General features: G+C 33.5%; 1 protein-coding gene across 1 annotated transcript in view; it reads right to left on the bottom strand.

Annotated features, from left to right (window-relative positions):
• The window catches only part of Cdc73 (cell division cycle 73), a 118,797-nt gene that overhangs the window by 34,628 nt on the left and 69,051 nt on the right, over positions 1-15,118 (bottom strand). The gene's annotated exons all lie outside the window — the stretch shown is intronic.

Genomic DNA, 15,118 nt, shown 5'->3' with positions numbered 1-15,118 from the left:
ATATTCTCACTATTATGCATTTAGTTATAGATTGTTGTAGTTACCATTGAGTCACTGGGGTGCTGACTTCATGAATGTATATAATTTTTGAACTCATCAAAGTTTACTTATAATTATCTTTCTCTAGCAAATTACATCCAAGTAAATCTTTAAATGTAAAACAAAGTAAGTAACTATTAAGGTGAAAACACAGTACTTAACATCAGCATAAAGTGGGAAATTTTCTAATTAAATTTATTTCCAAGTTCGAGTTGGGGGATCTGTTTTTATTCTTTGTAATCCCAGTGCCCAGAGCGCAGTAGGAACTCAACAAATGTTGGCTGAAATTAACTACATCTGTTATGTAAAACACCGAAGCCAAAGCCTGATGTTAGCTTCATAAATTATCCAAAGTTCCTACATAAACATCAACTAGACATTGTATAACAAAATAACAAGAATAAACATTAACCATATTACTTATCATTTTTAATATGTAAATATCAATTCATAGGGATGTGATCTAAATATAAACAGAAAGAGGAAAATTAAAAGAAATGAGACAAGAACAATAACAAGCACATACATAAGGAGGTATCATCTGTCTGTAATGCTAGGTGAATCCAAAGCAAAGTCCTTCTTTTGGAACAGAATGGATTAAGTTTCAAATTGCCATAATATAGCACTTTGGCACATATCCAAACCAAAATGGATCTGTCTACTGACATTAACCTATGTGAAAAAAAGTATGACTTTTATAACATGGGTTAGGTAAAAGACAAGAGCATATGATACGAAGATAATTCTTTTATATTATAAATTATTACCCATGGAAATTTTTCCCTACTTTTGAGTAAGCTCAAACTGATCCCTTTAAATACCAATAATGGCTATTATCTGTTTGCCTACTAAGCAATCTTTGCTTGGTGTCTAATCACTCCTTTTTGGCAATAATACCTATCCCCTGGTTACAGGGGAAGGTCAATCAAAAGTCATTCCCTGATATTACCTTTTATAAACAGCTAGCTGGTTAGACCACTAATCACAAGACTAAGCTGGGAGGTATGCCTAGAATCACTGGTGATCACATACCTTGACTCAAGAGAAAATTCATTGGCAAAAGGAGAAAATAAAAATCAAATGCAAGAAAAGAGATAGAAGAGGATTGTATTAATACCTAATATCTAGTTTTAGTGGCCTGCAAGGTCTGCTTTACCTCTTACCACTCTTCATTACATAAGCCATTAAAATCCCCCATTATCTCACCACTCTACATACCCCACATACCCTGTTAAGCTTAAATTAGTTGAGTAGAATTCCTGTCAGTTCCAAAGAGAATTTTATCTAATGTTCGTCTTCTTTGGTTAATAAAAAGTGAACTGTCAAAATCATTATAGCATAATTTTGATTCATTTTTGAGTTAGTACATACATACTCACACACATACAAAACTGTGACGATCCTTACTAATCATGCCATTAATTTATGACCATTTCTAAGACTCCCTAACCATCACTAGGTTAAAAGCACAGTATACTCTGATCTCCATTATTTTGAAATAAAATTGTATAAATCACTGCAAAGAACCTCAGAAACCATATAATCTAATCCCACTACTCTCTACTCTAAACATGAAGAGATAAAGGTGAAATAGTTTTTCTAAAGATGAAGAGACAAAGGTGAAGTAATTTTCAAAGGCTGCATAGCAATTTATCTGGCATATATTAAAGAAAGGATAATACTTTGGCAGTAATATGAAATAGACTGAGAGTTCTATATTTTTAAATATATTTGGGTTGAAGAAAAAATAGTACCCCATCATAAAAAGAAAAATATTAGCACAAAAACAACCAATCGAGCTGACAAGTTGTACTAGCTGAGAGGAAAACCTGCTTTCTCTTGAAGCAATTACAAATGCACCGAGACTTGAGACTTTCCGGGAAGGAAATAATTGAATTAAAATGAAAGGGAAAATAGTGATAGAATCATATTGGCAAACAAAGCATAAGACTACAAAACAAGGTATACTATTTACAAGTAATTCTTGTTTGCTTTATTGCAGAAAAAGAGGTAATCTAAGATCTTTTCGTGCTAGGAGACAGAGTTCCAGTATTTGCTGCTTTTTTAGAAAAAATATAATACTGTAAGAAAAAATATTTCATAGCAAATGCCAGTATGAAAAATATATCAACTAATTTTAAGAAGTCCCATTTACATAAAACAATGAAATACTGAAAACTCTTAATAGAACACATGCAGACTCTAAAATTTATGTCATTTCCGACTATTAATAAGAGCAAAAGTCACAAGTTTTTAAAATTAAATAAACATAAAATGTGCTCTAGCATGCTTTTTACCTTTATTTTTAAAAAGTTAAGTTATTCCTATAAAGTTTGAATTTCATAATTAGAATTCCCAAATATTAGAATGTTTATTTAAATATTTGAATATCTAAGTACTTTTAAATGACTCTTTTGGGAAAAACTACTGTAGAAAAGAGAAACAGCAATAGTGGGGACAAATTAAAATGAGGGTAAACACACAAAAGATTTCAGATACAAAACACTTCAACACAAATAGTGGTGTATTTTTTAGACTTATCATAATCCAGAGGCATTAAGTACCCAATGTTTGCTAACTGCAGAAAATAGTTAACATACTTAAAAAGTACAGTATTCCCTACCTTTTAACATGCATATGAAAAGCTCTGGAATTGAAAATAAATGAAAACCTTCTCTTTCATGTCAAACCTCCAGCAGCTCTATCCACAAAAGTAACTATTTAAATGCTTGGTCATGTTCTCATTCACTATCCAAACTCAAAACAAAATGATAAATACAGATGTAATATCTATAAGTAAAAAATATTAAGCTACAGAAACCAGCAACTTGTTAGAAATCAATGGCTAGTAAGCAGCAAAACAAATCTGAGCCTTTTTTAATGCTAAAGCCTATGCTCCTAACTATCACTCTTCTATGAAGACTCCCCTTGGAGATATGTATTTTCTCTCCTCCCACAATCATCAAATGGTACTCCTTTAGGCTTTTTTTTTTTTTTTTGGTATAACTCTATCAAATCTCTTATGTTTTACTCTGTTTTGTGCTTCCATAACAAAATATCATAGATTGGGTAATTTACAAACGAGACAAGTTTATTTCTCACAGTTCTAAGGCTTAGGAACTCCAGATCAAGATTCTTCAAGGTTCTTACAGGTCTGGTATATGGTTAAGGGCTGCTCTAAGACTGTACCTACTGCTACATACACTGGAAGAGACAGACAAGGTGTTCTCACATAGTAAAAGAAAGGAAGATGGGCCAAAAAAAAAAACTACACAAGGACTTGAGCTACTTACTTCCCTCCAAACCTTTTATAAGGTACTAATCATTTCATAAACCTGAAGCCTTCATGATTTAATCATTATCCAAAACACATATGACTTAATACCACCACAATGGAGATTAAGTTCTAACAGGTGAATTTTAGGAGGAGACATTCAGACCATAACAACTCACTATGCCATGTAATCATCTATTTATTTGTGTTTCCCACAATCAGACTGTTATTACTTGAGGTTAGGGACTGTTATGTCTACAATGTCTGGTGTAGAACCTCCAATGCCTGGACATGGGAGAGCTTAATACATACATATATATATATATATATATATATATATATATATATATATATATATTTGTCTTAGAATCACTGATTCACCACCATTACTTAAAATAAAATACTTTTATCCACTAAACAAAGACAGAAATAACCATCATGCAGGATTTTCAAGAGAATATAAAACATTCATTTATTCAAGAATATCCCAGTGTCAAATAGGAAACAGTGGTCCACTTTAAGCTCTGAATATAATCCTTACAGCTCTGCCACTGCAACTTATTTTTAAAATAGACATGTTTCTTTCTCTTCCTCTCTCTCTCTGCTCCTCCCTAATCTCTCCCCCTCCAAAATCTCAGGGAAAACAGAATTATCTTTCTTCCCCATCCTAGACAGAGTCATCTGTCCCTGAGTATATACCCACCATAGAAAGGAAATAATTCAGACTTTGAGGATGGTACCAGAAGATCTCAGAAATGACTACCTCCCACATTTATAAGTGAATTATAACTCCAGACAGAGAACATGTGGAATGTGGCCTTTGAGTCACCTCTTAAAAGCCCCCTGGTTCCTGCTGATGGGCAGAATCACATGTCTTTGGGACAAGAGTTCCCTGTGTTTCTCATTTGCTAGCAAAGCAGTAAAACCTTCTTTTTCCTTTTTCTCAAAACCATGTCCTCATTATTGGATTGGCATCACAGACAAGGACCAAGTTTTCGGCAACAAAACTAGGAAAGCAGCAGTATAAACAAGAGCAAGATTGTTCCTGCCATCGCAGGGATTACAATCTAGTGGAAGATATTGGTAATAAATGAATAAACAGATGAAGAAATATTTAAATGGAAGGGGGGTAGTCATTTGTCATATGTCTATTTGTGCATGTGTATGTTCAATTCCGTGCCCAAAGCAAAGTGGGACTAATAACTGGTCAACCATCTTTCCAAAAAGAAACATTCTCTGGGGGCCAGGATGGTGGCTTAATGGTACAGCACTTGCCTAGCATGTGCAAGGCATTGGCTTCAATCCCCAGCACCACGTTTAAAAAAAAAAAAAACAGAAACAAATAAAATAAAGGTATTGTGTCCATCTACAACTAAATGTATGTGTGTGTATATGTATGTATGTACATATATGTGTGTGTGTATATATATACACATGCACACACATACATAAATACATGTTAAAAGAAAAAAAGAAACATTCTCTATACAGGAATACCCAAAGAACTAACAAACAAACAAAAAAAATCAGCACCATATTAAAATTATACATTATGACCAACTTGACTGCTGGAATGCAAGGATGTTTTAACGTATAAAAACCAATCAACATAACACATTAACAAAATAAACAGGAAAAAATACCATCACACCAATAGTACGACCATTTCCACTGATGTAGAAATTACAACATTCAACACACTTTTGACAGATTAAACAACAGTAACAATAACTCAAGAAATAAGAATACAAGGAAATGCCCTCAATATAACAAGTTATATATGAAAAACCCAAAGTTTATATCAGATTCATGGTGAAGAACTGAGACCTTTTCTTAATCTACATAAATCTACTTGATCCAAATCTATTCATAGTAATTAAAACTTTGCCCTTGGAATATTATATTCATTTTCTTCACAGTTACAGACAAAATTGGAACACATACTGCTAGTGGGTAACATTACAAAGAAGTAAGATATTCATTGATTAAAAACTTAAATTAATAGCAGTTTTAAATCCATCATTCAAAATGCCTTCCTGGATTAAAACTGAACTGATTCAATTATAAATGAATCATACAAAAAGAAAGAGAAGTGTAAAAATTGTTTAAAGATTATACAGGGATCATGAAAATCTTATCTCCACAGATTCACTAAACATATTCTAAAATCCTTGGCACGCTAAAAACAGTTTTTACATGTGTCACTAAGTCAGATGTAGAAAGAGATAAGAATACAAATACAGGCAACCATCAATCACACCAACAAAAAGATAAGAGAGCAAATACAAGTTGCAAGAGATCACTTCAAGAAAGAGAAAGGGGGATGGGGGGGGGAGACATAAATCCTTGAAATAAAGAAACACTAAGCTATATAAAAAACTCAATAGACAGCATCACCAACAGACTAGATCACTTGAAAAACAAGACCTCAGACAATGAAGACAAAATATATAGTCTTGAAAATAAAGTTGACCTCACAGTGAAGATGGTAAGAAACCATGAACAGAATATGCAAGAATTATGGGATACCATCAAAAGACCAAATTTAAGATTTATTGGGATAGAGGAAGGTTCAGAGATTCAAACCAAAGGAATGAACAATCTCTTCAATAAAATCATATCAGAAAATTTCCCAAGCATGAAGAATAAGTTGGAAAATGAAATACAAGAGGCCTAAAGGACATCAAATGTACAAAATTACAACAGATCTACAGAATAAGGATAGAATTTTAAATGCCACAAGAGAGAAAAATCAGATTACCTATAAGGAAAGACCAATTTGGATCTCAGCAGATTTCTCAACCCAGACTAAAAATTAGAAGATCCTGGAACAACATATACCAAGCACTAAAAGATAATGGATGCCAACCAAGAATCTTATATCCAGCAAATTAAGCTTCAAATTTGACAATGAAATAAAAACCTTCCATGATAAACAAAGCTAAAAGAATTTATAGCAAGAAAGCTGGTACTACAGAAATTTTTGGCAAAATATTCCACAAGGAGGAAATGAAAATCTGCAAAGGAAAGAACTACAATAAAGGAAAAGCCAACCAAAGGAGAAACCAAGTCAGGCTAAATACCAAAAATGACTGTTAATACAAATCATGTCTCAATAATAACCCTAAATATTAATGGCCTAAATTCACCAATCAAAAGACATAGGCTGGTAGATTGGATTTTTTAAAAAGACCCAAAAATATGCTGCTTCCAAGAGACTCATCTCAGGAAAAGATGCCCACAGACAGAAGGTGAAAGGCTGGGATAAAATATGCCATTCACATGGTCTACATAAACAAGCAGGGGTTTCTATACTACCAAATAAAGTACACTTCAAGCCAAAGTAAATCAAAAGGGATAAAGATGGACATTTCATACTGCTCAAGGGACCCATACATCAACAAGACATAACAGTTATAAATATATGAGCCCCAAATATAATGGAGCTTCAATGTTCATCAATCAAACTCTTCTCAAGTTCATGAGTCAAATAGACCACAACACAATAAAGTTCGGTGACTTTAACAAACCTCTTTCTCCACTCGATAGATCTTTCAAACAAAAGATAAACAAAAAAAAAGTACAGAATGCAATAATAAAATCAATGACTTAAGACTTAACTGACATGTATCGAGTATATTATCCATCAAAAAGCAAATACACTTTCTTCTCAGCATCACATGAATCTATAAACAGACCATATATTATGCCACAATGTAAATCTTAGTAAATACAAAAAAGTAGAGATACTACCCTACATTCTATTGGACTACAGTGGAATGAAATTAAAAAATCAATGACAAAATAAAAGATACTCCAACACCTGGAGACTAAATAATATGGTATTGAATGAACAATGGGTTGCAAAAGACATCGAGGAGGAGTTTCAAAAATTCTTACAGGTAAATAAAAACACTAACACAACATATCAAAATCTCTGGGAGATTATGAAGGCAGAACTAAGAGGAAAGTTCATTGCATGGAGTTCATTCCTTAAAAGAAAAATAAGTCAACAAATAAACAACCTAACATTACATCTCAAATCCCTAGAAAAAGAAATACAAATCAATCACAAAACCAGTAGAAGACAGAAAATAATTAAAACCAGAGCTGAAATCAATGAAATTAAAACAAAAGAAAAAACAGAAAAAATTGACAGAACAAAAAGGTGGCTCTTTGAATAAATAAAATTGAGAGACCCTTAGTTATGCTAATGGAGGACAGAGAACATTCAAATTACTAAAATATGTGATGAAAAAGGAAATATTACAATGGACACCACGGAAATGCACAAGATAATTAGAAATTATTTTGAAAATTTGTACTCCAACAAAATAGAAAATATCAAAGGCATAGACAAATTTCTAGATATATATGATCTGCCCAAACTAAATCAGGATGATATACACAATTTAAACAGATGAATTTTAAGCAAGGAAATAGAGGATGCCATCAGAATCCTACCAACAAAGAAAAAAGCCCAGGACCCGATGGATACATAGCAGAATTCAACAAGACCTTTAAAGAAGAACTGACACCAATATTTCTCAACTATTTCATGAAATAGAAAAAGAGAGAACACTTCAAACACACTCATGAGGCCAATATCACCCTGATTCCAAAACCAGGCAAAGATAAATCAAAGAAAGAAAACTGCAGAACAATATCTCTAATGAACATAGATGCAAACGTTCTCAATAAAATCCTAGCAAATTGAATACAAAAACATATCAAAAAGATAGTGCAGCATTATCAAGTGGGATTCATCCCAGGGATGCTACTAGGTTGGTTCAACACATGGAAATCAATAAATATGATTCATCACATCAATAGACTTAAAAGATAAGAATCATACGATCATCTCAATAGATGTAGAAAAAGCATTCAACAAAATACATCAGCCCTTCATGTTCAAAACCTTAGAAAAAATAGGGATATCACAGGAACATACCTCAACATTGTAAAGGCTATATCTATGCTAAGTCCCAGGCCAACATCATTCTAAATGGAGAAAAATTGAAAGCATTCCCTCTAAAACCTGGAATAAGGCAGGAATGCCCTCTTTCACCACTTCTATTAATCATAGTTCTTGAAACTCTAGCCAGAGCAATCAGACAGATGAAAGAAATTAAAGGGATACACATAGGAAAAGAAGAACTCAAATTATCCCTATTTGCAGACGATATGATTCTATACCTAGAAGACCCAAACATTCCACCAGAAATCTCCTAGAACTAATAAATGGATTCAGCAAAGTAGGTGGATATAAAACCAACACCCATAAATCAAAAGCATGTCTGTACATCAGTGACAAATCCTCTGAAAGAGAAACTAGGAAAACCACCCCATTTACAATAGCCTCAATAAAATAAAATAAAATACTTGGGAATCAACTTAACAAAAGAGGTGAAAGACCTCTACAATGAAAACCACAGCACACTAAAGAAAGAAATTAAAGAAGACCTTAGAAGATGGAAAGATCTACCTTGTTCTTGGATGGGCAGAATTGATTTTGTCTAAATGACCATACTACCAAAAGCACTACAGAGATTCAATCAATCCCAACCAAAATCCCAATGGCATTCCTCATAGAAATAGAAAAAGCAGTCATGAAATTCATCTGTAAAAATAAGAGACCCAGAATAGCCAAAACAATCCTTAGCAAGAAGAGTGAAGCTGGTGGCATCACTATACCAGACCTCAAACTATACTACAGAGCAATAATAACAAAAACAGCATGGTACTACTGGCACCAAAATATACCTGTAGACCAATGGTAGAGAACAGAGGACACAGAGACTAACCCACATAGCTACAGTTATCTTATATTAGACCAAGGCACCAAAAACATACATTGGAGAAAAGTTAGCCTCTACAACAAATAATGCTGGGAAAACTGGAAATCCACATGTAATAAAATGAAATTAAGCCTCTAATTCTCACCATGCGCAAAACTCAACTCAAAGTCGATCAAGGACCTAGGAATTAAACCAGATACCTTGCACTTAAAAGAAAGGTGAAAGAAAAAGTTGGCCCAAATGTCTATTATGTCGGATTAGGCCCCAACTTCCTTAGTAAGACTCCTATAGGGCAAGAATTAAAACGAAGTATCAATAAATGGGATGAATTCAAATTAAAAAGCCTCTTCTCAGAAAAAAGAATCAGTGAGGTGAACAGAGCCCACAGAATGGAAGCAAATCCTTACCACAAGCAAATCAGACAGAGCACTAATTTCTGATATATAAAGCACTCAAAAACCTAAACACCAAAAACCCAAATAACCCAATCAATAAATGGGCCATGTAACTGAACAAACAATTCTCAGAATAGAATATACAATCAATCAACAAATATATGAAAAAAATGTTCAACATCTCTAGCAATTAGAGAAACACAAATGAAAACTACTCTAAGATTTCATCTCACTCCAGTCAGAATGGCAGCTATTATGAAGACAAACAACAATAAGTGTTGGCGAGGATGTGGGGGGAAAGGCACACTCATACATTGCTGGTGGGACTGCAAATTGGTGCAGTCGATACAAAAAGCAGTATGGAGATTCCTTGGAAAACTTGGAAGGCAACCACTATTTGGCCCAGCTACCCCACTCTTTGGTTTATACCCAAAGGACTTAAAAACAGCATACTACAGAGACATAGCCATATCAATGTTTATAGTAGCACAACTCACATTATGTAAATTGTGGAACCAATCCAGATGCCCTTCAGTAGATGAATGGTTAGGGAAACTTTGTTAAATACACATAATGGAACATTACTCAGCATTAAAAGAGAAAAAAAATCATGGCATTTGCAGGTAAATGGATGGCATTGGAGAATATAATGCTAAGTGAAGTAAGCCAATCACAAAAAAACAAAGGCCAAATGTTTTCTTTGATATGAGGATGCTGACTCATAATGATGATGGGGGGGAGGGTAAGGGTGGAGACAAGGGGGTAGGAATGATGGTGGAATGAGTTAGACATCATTACCCTAAGTACATGTATGAAGACATGAATGGTGTCCTAAGTACATGGTATGAAGACACGAATGGTGTGAACATACTTTGTGTACAATCAATGACTTGAAAAATTGTGCTCTGTATGTGTAATATGAAATGAACTGCATTCTGCCATCGTGTATAACAAATTAGAATAAATAAATAATTTAATTTAAAAAATCAGATCTTAGACACATCTACAAGTAAAGCTGTGAACTGATAAAAATACCTATTTCAACATGGAATTGTCAGACATTACACCAGACATGGCTATCCAGATTCTGATACCTACCAATAAAATCACAATAAATGCAACAATTATACTAACAGATTTAATTACTGTAGACATCAATGCCATAAGCAACATGAATTTCTAAAATGGTGAATTACCTGCAAAGTTCAGTACAAAGTAAAGTACAAGCTTCCTTTGATTATACATTGTAGTTACATTCTTAGAAAATTCAGTGCATATTAAAACTAAAAAATATACTTTATAAGCCAATATTTTAGATTCATTTAATTACCAAAAAAAAGATCTTTTATCAATGGGACACTCAGAAGTCCTACAGAACACAGTAATATCCTTTGCTGTTTACAGAAATTGTCTCACACACTGCAGGACTACTACTTACCTTAGCCCTACCACTAAATGCTCTCCAGAACCTTTAGAGAGCAAGCAGTACTGCCCCCAGTACTGCGCCCATTGAGAACCAGAGCTCTAAAGGTACTATTCCTGGCTGAAACAGCTAGGTGTCTGAGAAACCAATTAGCACTTGCCATATCACTGCTGATTTTAAATGTTTATATTTTCCTTCAGGATCACTGATAGTTTGTAAGAATTAAAACAGATAAAGATGTCTACATGGTTCTAAAAATGACACATCAATTTAACTTTGCTCTCAAGTCAAAAGAAATTTTTAAACAATATGAGTATCTGGCTGCACAACTTGGTGAAAATGGAAGGAGAAAAATAAGGCAGGCAAACACTGACACTTGTGGTCATTCTGAGATTGCTAATTTGCTCTCAGGGTAATTCCTGCTTTGTGAACTCAAAGAATAAAACTGAATTATGGATCATCTATATACTTCAGAGGATAATTCTAACTTTTAAATAAACACTATTTTTTTTCTACAAAAAGGGAATACCATTTACTAACAATAAGCAAAAATAAGTCTTTTGTCTATTTTTTTTTTACAGAATGGAATGCAATGCATCAGATTTTAAAATAATCAAGAGGTATAAACTCTAATATTACTATGCAAAATTGCTGAGGGACCCCAATGAAACTAAAAGTGGTCTTTAGATAACACTCTGAAATGGCAGTTTTCAGAGTTGTGCAGTGAAAATTATGACTCATTCCTGTCCAGCACTGAAAAAAAAGACAGTTCTTCTGATCAGCATCAGCCGAAATTAAGTACTTTCATTTTAGAGGCCAACTACTCATACTAAAGCATAAAGAGAAATGTAGACAAATGTAGTAAAGAGTAGATTTATGCCTCCCTTCTCATATTACTCAAAGATAATTTCTCACTCTTTTAAGTGGTCTCATCCTATAAAATTTAAAAATTTTCTCTAAATCTTTTTTTCAACCAAGGACATGACTTAAACCTATATACAAATATAGATAATAAAACTCCATGAATTACTTAGATAGTGAGCAATTTGCACAGCAGGTTTACATCTGATTTACTATGTATTAATCATTCAAAAATATTAAATGCATAAACAAAAGAATAATTATTTCCTCTACCCAGTAAAAACTAGGAATCAGGAGGCATCCCTAATCCCATCTTTAACTTCTAGCTTCTTGAGGGTTCTTCTAGACAAGGTAAGGGAAATGCTAAAACCAGATGGACATTTATGGCCAGAATGCACACAGTAATGGACACCTAACTGGCCATCAGGGATGTGTTACAATATTAAAAGTAGATCTAAGCAAATAATAATTATAAGTCATTTTATAACTGTAAAAGTAGCTGCCAGTTTGCTGAGTCTCACAAAGAAACCTGCCACATTTACTGACTTAGTTTAACTGTAGAATTCAGATATGAAAAGAAACTAAAGGAAGAACTTGTACAACTTGCCTGTCATAAGATTTTTACTTTTCTCTTGACTGGAAACATGTAGGATGCTACGAAAAAAAGAAAAAACTAGGAACTTTTAATGTCACATCTGCTGTTTTTCTTTTTGGTGTTTTGTTTTGTTGTTGCTGTTGTGGTGCTGGGGACTGAACCCAGGTATAGCACCAGTTCCTCTTTCTTTTTTTGATTCTGGGGATTGAACTGAAGGGCACTTGTCCACTGAGCCACATCCTCAGCCCAATTCTGTATTTTCTTTAAAAACAAGGTCTCACTGAGGTGCTTAGCACCTCACCATTGCAGAGGCTGGCTTTGAACTTGTAATCCTCTTGCCTCAGCCTCCCAAGCCACTGGGATTACAGGCATGGACCCAGCTCTGCTCTCTTTTTCTTTATAGAAAAGTTCTTAATCAGCATAACTTAAACCTAAGAAACAGTTTGTGGATATATACCTCGAAATCTGAAGAAAATTCTGACTAAGTACATAGGCATCTTTTGTTAGGAGTCTCCTGCTATATCAATACTTGTTAAGCATAGTTGGAAAAAAAAAAAAAAAAAGCCTGCTGGTAATGAAGGGGCTCAAGCCAACACTGGAGGGAACCATTAATGAACATGAAGCTCTCTTAGTAATTAAGATTTCCAGGTGTGGTGGTACACACCTGTAATCCCAGAGCCATGAGAGGCTAAACTCAAAGTTCCAGACCAGTATCAGTAACTTATCGAGGCCCTAAGCAATTTAGTTTTTTAACAAAAAACAGGGCTGGGCATGTAACTTAGTGGTTATTTGTCCCTGGGTTTAATCCCCAGTACCTCAGCCCACACACACACCCAAAAAACCCAGTGGAACATCAAAGAAAATTCAATCAAAAAAATTGGCAAAGATGATGAATATGGAAATTACTCTGATTTGATCTTTACATACTGTATTAAAATGTCACAATGCATCCCATAAATATGTACAGTTACTAAGCATCAAAAATTTTTACTTTAAAAAAGGATTTTAAAATAATTATTTTATCCATTCCTAGAGAAAGATAAGGAATGTGTTAAATCATCTTCATATGCCCAACATTTAATAATCTGTGCCTAAATGAAATTTTAGTATGCAGTAGTTAATCAAAATTTATTTATTGAAAAGGCGATCAAAGTGAAAATATAAACATCACATAATTCTATTAATGATAACTGAGTATGTTGTGTCAGTGCTGGGGAAAAAATTCTCAATTTCTCTAACGCCCATATAGTATAATGGTTAAGAATACAGCATAAAAATTTAGATAATCTTGCTCTGAAGTTAACCAATTTGTTCTTTAATCACTAATTAGCTGATATTTAAGCTAACTATTAACAATTTTAGGCACTGGTTTCTTTAAAATGGTATTACAATAATGAAATGGATATTACAATAATGAAACCATCATGAGAAATAAAAGCCATTTTATGTAACAATTTAAGTGGTTAGCATACAACCTCACTTTGGGTAAACAATAAATGGCCACTGCCTACTAACTCACAGTCAAATTTTATATAAGAAATCACTACTAAACACTGGTCTACAAAAATCCACTTCTACTTTTGGAAAAAGATTATTTTAGGTTGTTTCATAATCTTTGCTCTGTTACTCCAGTTTATCTAATAAAAAAGAAGTAGTATGCATTGTAGTATGGTGGGAGATAAACCTAAGTGCTAAGAAGAGTTTTAGTACTCTCGCTCAAGCTAGATTAACCAAAGTCCTTAGATTTCATACATATATATGTTATACATATGTATGTGTATCTATATACAGATACATATATATAAAATTCCTTCTACAATTTTTAGAAAAATGACATATATGCCTAAGAAACAAAATCACATGATTCCTAAAACTAAAGAGCACATTTTATTAGCACACTTTTATTACTAAAAACCAAATTATTTTTTAGTTTTTAGTAAAAATAATACATATAAGGGCAGTGGCTAGGGCCGTGGTAGAGCACTGACACGGCGCCTAGCGAGGCGCTAGGTTCAATCCTCAGGACCACATAAAAATAAATAAATAAAATAAAGGTATTGTGTCCAACTACAACTAAAGAAATATTTAAAAAAAAAAATATGAGGACAGGGCTGGGACTGTAGCTCAGTGGCAGAGCGCTTGCCTTGCACCTGTGAGGTACCAGGTTCGATCCTCAGCACCACATAAAAATAAATAAACAAAATAAAGACATTGTATCCATGTATAACTAAGGAAAAAAAAATAGGGGCTGGCGTTGTGGCTCAGTGGTCAAGCGCCCCTGAGTTCAATTTCCAGTATCAAAAAAAATTTTTTTTTAAATGAGGACAATTTTTTAAAATATTATAGAAAATATAAATCTTTATTCAATCATTTGAAATAACAGATATTACTGAGGACGAACTATAAATATCAAGGAATTACTTAGTCCCTAGAATATGAGAGGAAAAACTGATAGGGCTATTTTAAAAAAAAAAACAAAACAAAAAATTGCCCACTGCTCTTTCAGGAAAAAAAAAAAAAAAAAAAACAGCAAGATACCAAAAGTGTCCAAGAGATTAATCATATTAAGGAGGCTTTCAGATTATCTAATGTTTATGAAATTTGCTTCATGACAAGTTACTAAACCATCCTGAAATACTAGTATAAGACAACATAGTTAAGACAAAAAAAAATTATTCACTGGGCACAGTGGCTCATGCCTGTAATTTTAGGGGCTTGGGAGGCTGAGGCAAG

The sequence above is a fragment of the Marmota monax genome, unplaced genomic scaffold, assembly GCF_021218885.2.
Source record: "Marmota monax isolate L192 unplaced genomic scaffold, Marmota_monax_Labrador192_F-V1.1 WCK01_AAM20220418_F8-fsc00290, whole genome shotgun sequence".
NCBI classification, from domain to species: Eukaryota; Metazoa; Chordata; class Mammalia; order Rodentia; family Sciuridae; genus Marmota; species Marmota monax.
Note: the sequence above shows the minus strand (reverse complement) of the source record. Positions and strands in the feature narration are given on the sequence as shown.